At 38.7% G+C, this 9,636-nt stretch overlaps 1 pseudogene; it reads left to right on the top strand.

Annotated features, from left to right (window-relative positions):
* The first annotated feature begins 705 nt into the window (after positions 1-705).
* On the top strand, positions 706-4,582 carry LOC132112127 (STAGA complex 65 subunit gamma-like; annotated as a pseudogene).
* The last annotated feature ends 5,054 nt before the right edge of the window (positions 4,583-9,636 follow it).

Raw genomic sequence — 9,636 nt, 5'->3', positions numbered from 1 at the left:
TCAAAATTATACATATTGCTTAATTATTTTGATTATTATTCGCCTTTATGATCATCTACTTATAAAAGGTAAACTAAGCGATTTGTTATGATGATTATGATGGTGATTATGTTTTATATGTGCCACATTAAAAAATGGACATTGTAAGGCATCTGATGTTGTGAAGAAAAAGTGAATGTAAAAGTGCAGAATGAAGTCTTTAAAAACACGAAATCATGAAAGTTTGTAAAAAGAAAATAAACGTTTCATGTGCATATTATAATATATCAGTAAATGTCTTACTTACATTTCCAAGTCTTTCAAAATCTATGGATCATCTATCACATTTTAAGGCCATTATATATTTTTGCTGTACTTTTGAGTTTGTTTGTAATAGTTTTTCTCATTGATTTCATTAGAATTGTCAGTCATTCTTGTAACTTATTTATTTTGTTATTTTGTTATTTTTAATCAGTGAACAGGCAGTACTTGTAGAAGTGTGTTGGTGGGGGATAGTTTTAAATATCACAATGCAAAAAAAATATATAAAATTAAAGTTTTAAAAATATATTTTGATATTTGAGGTAACCATTCATAACCACTACATATGCACCAGGTGATAGGAGATATGAGTGATATGTTTTTTATTTCAACCTGACTAATGTTTACTGTGGTTGTCAGATTGTACCATTGTCAAAGAAGCACTGAGTGACAGCACTGTGTGAAGATGATGCGTTATTGGGGTGAGCTCCCAGTGGCTTCGGCTCCCTCGGGCCGCAGTTCTTTTCACGTCCTGCAGCGCGAGTTCTGCCAGGTGGAGATGCAAGACCCTCCCCTGCACCAACCTTCTGCACAGCGTCCACGTCCTACCACCATGCTGGATATCCCCTCTGAGCCCTGCAGCCTCACAATCCATACTGTGCAGCTGAGCCAGCATTCTCGTCGTCTCCAACAAGGCCAGCAACCCCTGTCCACATTATCAGATGCCCAGGGTGCCTTGAAACCCGAGAATGGGGATGCTCTACCTCCCCGGCCTGCCACACCCACTGTACCTGATGATCTAATTCCACTGGATAGTAAAGCTCCTCGACAGCCATTCCAACTACACCATAGTGACCCAGAGAGTGACTTCTACAAGTATGTCAGTAGATCATCATGTGTATCAGTCACTGTTTGTCCTATCTATTAATTTATTCAAAAATATATGAAAATATATTGACCTGAATACACCTCTTCTAGGATGAGAACCTTTTTAATTTCTGAATTAAAATTGATTTTGATATTTTATGGGAGCATAAAAAAAATGTAGAGATGTCTTGATATGATAATAAAGACAAAAATAGTTTTTGGTATAAAAAAAATAGTTTAGTAGTTAATTTTTTTTTATTTTTTTTTTATTTCTCAACATCTCCCTCTTCTTAGAGGTAAAGGTGAGCCAGTCACTGAGTTGAGCTGGCCATCCTGCCGTCAGCTTCTGTACCAGTCGGTCGCCACACTGCTTGCTCACGTTGGAATCGAGTTGGCGAACGAGAGTGTGCTAGAGACTTTGACCGACCTGACCCATGAACATTACCTGCGGATCACCAAGTTGCTGCGTGTGGCTGTGACAGGGAGGCTTGCCAGGGCTCTACACCCTTCCCTGATGTGGTGGAACAGGTATTCCATGAGGAAGTAGTGTTGTCTTTGACTCTAGGTCAGTAAGGAGCTCTCAGAAGAGTACGAGAGACTTGTGAATCCAGAAAAGGCTCTGGAGGATTCCAAACCCTTGAAGGTTAAAGAGGAGCCAATGAGTGACACTGCACTCCTTTTAAGCGAGGAGACAGAAGCAGATCTGGCCTCAGGTGACCAGGCCCTTCCTGGTCGGTGTTCTGGGCAAATCCAATGAAAGACTGGCAGGAGGACTGGAGGAGGGACATTCCCCTCACACAGTCGGTTCTGTAATGAACGGTAAATCTCCATTACGTGCGTGCTTTCACATAGAGCAACATTAACTACACAGAGCCATTGTTCACTGACAAGCTGTTCCACGTTCATATAGGATCATTCATATATGTCTTGATTTATCCATTAATTGTGTTTACCCTTGATTAGGCTAATTTAACCATCTCTGGTTTGCATTTTAAGATGGATCTCTATGTTTTATCTTTATCTCTGGCAAAATGTCTGTTATACATGTCTGTGTGAGCAGCCACTGCTTCTTCAGATCTGTTTGGTTAAAGCTTTGGTTTGGTAAAGTAATTCTGTTAAATTGGAAGACTGTTCACAATAATGCATAAAGCACGCCGTGAAAGAGATCTCAACTCGTTACAAGTCTTGACAAGAATGTAAACACAGTTGGTTATGTCTTAAGTAGGGGTGGCATGGTTCAACTTTTTCACGGTTCGGTTTGTTTCACGGTTTTAGAGTCATTTTCTTCGGTATAGTTCAGTATGTGCTATGTTTATGTAGAAACTATACAAAAAAAAAAATCTATCTAACTATGAGCAACAGCACAAATAAATACAATAGAGTAACATTTTTTTTTAGGGAGCATTAGTTTTAAGGTACAGAAATTGAATAAAGTAATCAAATGTAACAGCATCGCATATTGGACTGTATAAATTAAAGATTGTTCTTTAAAGTTACAAAAGCTTTTTAATCAAGAGCAGTGAGTGATTTCTTTGTTGTTGCTGTTCGATTAATATAAAGACTGTCACTTTAAGAGAATGCACTGAAACATACTCATGTTGTTATTATAAAAACATAATCAAAGTAGTCCATGTGACATCAGAGGGTCATTTAGAATATTTTGAAGCATTGAAAATACATTTTGGTCCAAAAATAACAAAAACTACGACTTTATTCAGCATTGTCTTCTCTTCAGTGTCTGTTGTGAGAGATTTCAAATCAAAGCAGTGTCATATCCGGTTCGCGAACGAATCATTCGATGTAACCGGATCTTTTTGAACCAGTTCACCAAATCGAACTGAATCGTTTTAAACGGTTCGCGTCTCCAATACGCATTAATCCACAAATGACTTAAGCTGTTAAGTTTTTTAATGTGGCTGACACTCCCTCTGAGTTCAAACAAACCAATATCCCGGAGTAATTAATGTACTCAAACAGTACACTGACTGAACTGCTGTGAAGAGAGAACTGAAGATGAACACTGAGCCGAGCCAGATAATGAACAAAAGATTGACTCGTTCTCTAAAATATCTTACGGAATTTGGAACGACATGAGGGTGAGTTATTAATGACATAATATTCATTTTTCGGTGAACTACCCTTTAAATGAGTTCAGGTCTCATCTGTGCGCGCACGCTATCAGCACCCGGGTGATGACGGAATAAACTGCTCATATTCAGCATAAAAGGCATTCACATTGAACAAGAGCACATGGTTTGTCCACTGTTTTTATGTCTGGGAATCCAGAATGGATAACAGAAACATATATTAGCTGGACCCAGGTTGTTTTACGTGTTATTTATAGCAAACGAAATTACAGATGATTTGTCAGATTTAAGTTGAACTGCGGTCCCAGCCTGTGCCGAACCGTGTGTGGAGAACTGAACGGTTCGTTTTTTTCAGCGAACCGTGCCACCCCTAGTCTTAAGTGAATGCAAACAATTTTAGTGAACGTTATACTGGATCTGTGCATTAGGTCTTAAAGTGACAGAAACTGTTTATATTTTATTATATGTTTATATTTTATATTTAATTAAGCATAAAGGTCAGTGATATTTGCTCCCTGGTTATTTATCCCAAAAACGTTTTGTATTTATTTCACATTAGTGTTATCTTGGATACACTTAACCTATGCTTGAGGCTGCCCGGATGTCAAAAGTTTAAATCCCTCAGTCAGCTTTTCTCTTAAATTGATGCATTTGCTGCCTCATGTTTTAGTTCATCTTCCCAATCTGGCAGCCATGCATAGGTGCTCTCTGCTCTGATATAAAAGGGCTGATGATCTAAAAACAACAGTTAACATGTAGGTTTAACAGGCTCCACTGTGATATTTTGCTCAAACAAAAGCGTAATACAGCATCTATTTTTAATAATCCATATTATTATATTTATTTTGTCTTCAATAGGAGCGGCAGGGAACAGCTCTCCTTTGTGGCATTTAGCCCAGGCGAAGATGCAACCTCAGGACAGTGAGGAGGGCCAGGTATCAGCTCATGGGGTTCTGGGCAGCAACGTCTTTGAAGAGGGCCCCATGTCCTCCTGGAGGTTCTGAAGGAAGTTACATATCCCATTCACCAGATTCTCTCATAAGCACATCCCCTTTCACTCACGGCCAAAGAAACAGATGAGAAAACAATAATGATTTTGTCTTCTGAAAAAGAGACTGAAAGCACTTCCACAATCATTGTGATGCATAGTGTTATCTTCTGTTGGGACTAGATGTCTTAGCTCTGAATGGAAGTTTTTAGTGAACTTGAAGCCGACAATTAAAAAAAAAGCGTTTGAATGCTCCACCGGAAAAAAGGCAGACGGTCACTGTTTTACCCAATTATTTAGCAGGACAACAAGGCATCTGCTTATTGTAATGAAACTATGGAGGGAGCACAACATGGGGAGTAATTATAGCCTGATGTCTGCTTCAAAACACACAGGGACATCAATCAAGGACTAATGGCAAATCAATTACAGCATGCATAAATCGGCATGTTAAATAAGCAAGCCATTTCATTGCTTGTACACTCCCATGCGTCACAGTGGAGGTGTTGTCTCCTAGCCACCTGCGCCAAAACTGTTTTCCTGAACACATTCTGTTGAGTGTAAATTTAGCTCCTCACAGGTAGCAATGCTTTCTGAGGCTCAATCAAAAGTGACCAAGACTAGATAGCTTTCACACAACATCCTTAAATGAAATGGTATAACCTTCCAGGGGCCACTTCAAGGGCATTTTTATTAGAAAAAAAGAAGAAAAAAAACCTCTGTAAACCTTGACTTCATACCACAAGCTACCAAATCTGTTAATGCCTAAATTAAAATAATTAAAATTCTTAACTTGTAAAATGGCATTGGAACATTATATTCATGACAAAATATCACATTTTACCCTTCTCTTTGCTGTAAAGTGCCTGGGAATTTTATTCTTGAGTTCATTTGTAATTCTTATTATTCTTGGTTTCTCATTAGATTTTCATTATTGTAACTGCAATATAATAAATATATATTTTTTCACACAATGATCATTTGACTTTGAAATAATCTTGCAGACACACATTTTAAGTGGTCTTTTTGGAACTAGTTATCTACAACACACTAAAATCATACATACATTCTGGTAATTAAAAATATTTAATTATTAATAAATCTTAATAGGTGTCATTTTATTTTATTTTTTTGTTTCTTGTGAAGTGAAGTGAAATGAGCGGACTTTTTTGTCAGGTTTTGTAAGAATCACCTTAAAATGAGTGTGTAGCCTTCTAAACGAAAAAAAAAAAAGAAAAAAAAATATCTTAAACTTTGAAATTGATTCCTTCCACAGCTGTGGATTTGTAATTAACAAAATGGCATTTGTGAATCTGTGTGAGAAATCTTTGAATTTTATAATGATTCATTATGCATTTTTTTTTTCAAACTAAAAAAAAGTGTTATGTTTCCCATCCTTGTGCTCATTACAATGTCTCCAAAAACCTTTTGTTTATTCCATCCCCATCTTCAGTTTAATTGGATGTTGTTGCTGGGTTCTGTTTCGATCACTGAAACAGCAGGGGGCAGTACTGCTTCACACCGGCACATTTTCTTCAGTGTTGCCAAGTCCGCGGTTTTCCAACGGAATTGTGCTACTTTAATACTGTTGCTGCAGGTTGTTTTTCATGTCCATAGGTTGGACCAACATGATATTTAGCCCCTGGAATGCAAATATTATCAGGGAAACCGTAGGTAAAGCATGTATTTTCCATGCATTTTAACGCCCAGAAATCGATTAGGCTAGTTTTGAGTAGCAATTAGGCTGGTTTCGTTGTGAAAACCTGGCAACACTGATTTTCTTCCACAAACACATTGCAGTTTAAGTCTCGTTCCAGGTGTTCAATATTCCACTGGGCTGTGTCTGCTTTTATTGAGCATCCTGCTTTGTGAACAAGCTGTATTTGAGCAGAGAGAGTAATCCGTTTTACCCATCTCTAGTGACAGTTGTGAAGTCCTTTCACTAAATGGAAACATGTTCAGAACTTCAGCAGATAATTATACCTATGAGCTTTGAAGATGCTTGCAAATATATATGGTTATGAGCGAAGTGTACAGTCAGTCTGGCTTTTACTGGCTTAAAAGATAGTTTCACTGATGTGGGAGATGTTACCTATCTTGCAGCCAACAAATTTAAACAAACCGGTCAAAAATTCTCTTTGTAGTTCAGATTAATTTACACAATTCATGTAAAAGATGCAAATAATTCGGGTTTAAAATGTTTCCACTTCCCTTGCATTTTAACAACCAGTTATTTTCTGTATTGTGTTACTATATATTTATAGCTTGTTTGTTTTACTTTTGGTTGAAGAAGGCTATTCATAACTGAGCTGAATCAAAGACTTCAGATATACCAAGATGATGCAATCTCATAACAATGAATGGGAGAAAGTGTAATTTGAACTAGAATGTACATTTCCTGAAGAAAATGTGAGTGGTGCTTGCAGTGGCAAAACTCGCCCCTCGGTTGCTAGGGTCCCCTTCATGGTTGCTATGGCAGTTGTTAGGGTATGCATTGTAATTGCCAGGGTAATCGGGGTGGTTGCTAGGGTCTCTATGACATTGTGATGCAGAGTTATATTCAATACAAAATCCCTATGTAATTTATCATAGTAGGAAAAACACATTGTTTCATGGGCGATCTCTCACCATATTATGTCTATGGGGCAAATTTGGGGGGCTCTTGCGCCCCAGGGGTACAACTTATACCCCACTGCGGGGTATGTTCTCGCACAGCCTGATAGCCTCTCCAAATGTGGTGATTCACATGTTTCTGAAAAATTCTCTCTCGGAGCTACGATCCGTCAAAGTTGGTCGTAATGCATTGTCTATGGGATTTTTCGCCCGGTGTGCGAACATCGTACACCCGATCACTTATAAAAGTCATAGCACACCATTCCCGAATAGGCCGCATGATTTGACGCCTGTTTCGTTGGTCTGTGACAAGAACTGCGGGACAAGTTACGCGCCAAACTTTGTACGGATCAAAGTCAAAGTCACCTTTATTTATATAGCGCTTTAAACAAAATACATTGCGTCAAAGCAACTGAACAACATTCATTAGGAAAACAGTGTCAATAATGCAAAAATGATTGTTAAAGGCAGTTCATTATTGAATTCAGTTATGTCATCTCTGTTCATTTTAATAGTGTCTGTGCATTTATTTGCAATCAAGTCAACGATATCGCTGTAGATGAAGTGTCCCCAACTAAGCAAGCCAGAGGCGACAGCGGCAAGGAACCGAAACTCCATCGGTGACAGAATGGAGAAAAAAACCTTGGGAGAAACCAGGCTCAGTTGGGGGGCCAGTTCTCCTCTGACCAGACGAAACCAGTAGTTCAATTCCAGGCTGCAGCAAAGTCAGATTGTGCAGAAGAATCATCTGTTTCCTGTGGTTTTGTCCTGGTGCTCCTTTGAGACAAGGTCTTTACAGGGGATCTGTATCTGGGGCTCTAGTTGTCCTGGTCTCCGCTGTCTTTCGGGGATGTAGAGGTCCTTTCTAGGTGCTGATCCAGCATCTGGTCTGGATAAGTACTGGATCCGGGTGACTGCAGTGACCCTCTGATCTGGACACAGACTGGATCTGGTGGTCACGGTGACCTCGGAACAAGAGAGAAACAGACAAATATTAGCGTAGATGCCATTCTTCTAATGATGTAGCAAGTACATAGGGTGTTATGGGAAGTGTTTCCGGTTCCGGTTTACCTAATTAATGCAGCCTAAAAATCCTTTAACGGATTTGGATAATAAAAGCATATTAGTATGTTATGTGTATGCCAGGTTAAAGAGATGGGTCTTTAATCTAGATTTAAACTGCAAGAGTGTGTCTGCCTCCCGAACAATGTTAGGTAGGTTATTCCAGAGTTTAGGCGCCAAATAGGAAAAGGATCTGCCGCCCGCAGTTGATTTTGATATTCTAGGTATTATCAAATTGCCTGAGTTTTGAGAACGTAGCGGACGTAGAGGATTATAATGTAAAAGGAGCTCATTCAAATACTGAGGTGCTAAACCATTCAGGGCTTTATAGGTAATAAGCAATATTTTAAAATCTATACGATGCTTGATAGGGAGCCAGTGCAGTGTTGACAGGACCGGGCTAATATGGTCATACTTCCTGGTTCTAGTAAGAACTCTTGCTGCTGCATTTTGGACTAGCTGTAGTTTGTTTACTAAGCGTGCAGAACAACCACCCAATAAAGCATTACAATAATCTAACCTTGAGGTCATAAAAGCATGGATTAACATTTCTGCATTTGACATTGAGAGCATAGGCCGTAATTTAGATATATTTTTGAGATGGAAAAATGCAGTTTTACAAATGCTAGAAACGTGGCTTTCTAAGGAAAGATTGCGATCAAATAGCACACCTAGGTTCCTAACTGATGACGAAGAATTGACAGAGCAACCATCAAGTCTTAGACAGTGTTCTAGGTTATTACAAGCGGAGTTTTTAGGTCCTATAATTAACACCTTTTTTCAGAATTTAGCAGTAAGAAATTACTCGTCATCCAGTTTTTTATATCGACTATGCAATCCATTAGTTTTTCAAATTGGTGTGTTTCACCGGGCTGCGAAGAAATATAGAGTTGAGTATCATCAGCATAACAGTGAAAGCTAACACCATGTTTCCTGATGATATCTCCCAAGGGTAACATATAAAGCGTGAAGAGTAGCGGCCCTAGTACTGAGCCTTGAGGTACTCCATACTGCACTTGTGATCGATAGGATACATCTTCATTCACTGCTACGAACTGATGGCGGTCATATAAGTACGATTTAAACCATGCTAATGCACTTCCATTAATGCCAACAAAGTGTTCAAGTCTATGCAAAAGAATGTTGTGGTCAATTGTGTCAAACGCAGCACTAAGATCCATTAAAACTAATAGAGAGATACACCCACGATCAGATGATAAGAGCAGATCATTTGTAACTCTAAGGAGAGCAGTCTCAGAACTATGATACGGTCTAAATCCTGACTGGAAATCCTCACATATACCATTTTTCTCTAAGAAGGAATATAATTGTGAGGATACCACCTTTTCTAGTATCTTGGACAGAAAAGGGAGATTCGAGATTGGTCTATAATTAACTAGTTCTTTGGGGTCAAGCTGTGGTTTTTTGATGAGAGGCTTAATAACAGCCAGTTTGAAGGTTTTGGGGACATATCCTAATGACAATGAGGAATTAATAATAGTCAGAAGAGGATCTATGACTTCTGGAAGCACCTCTTTTAGGAGCTTAGATGGTATAGGGTCTAACATACATGTTGTTGGTTTAGATGATTTAACAAGTTTATACAATTCTTCCTCGCCTATAGTAGAGAATGAGTGGAACTGTTCCTCAGGGGGTCTATAGTGCACTGTGTCTGATGTGATACTGTAGCTGACGGCTGAATGGTTGCAATTTTATCTCTAATAGTATCGATTTTAGAAGTAAAGTAGTTCATAAAGTCATTACTGCTGTGATGTTGGG

Source organism: Carassius carassius, chromosome 31 (genome assembly GCF_963082965.1).
Source record: "Carassius carassius chromosome 31, fCarCar2.1, whole genome shotgun sequence".
NCBI classification, from domain to species: Eukaryota; Metazoa; Chordata; class Actinopteri; order Cypriniformes; family Cyprinidae; genus Carassius; species Carassius carassius.
The sequence above is the reverse complement of the archived record's forward strand: the minus strand, read 5'-3'. Positions and strand labels throughout refer to the sequence as shown.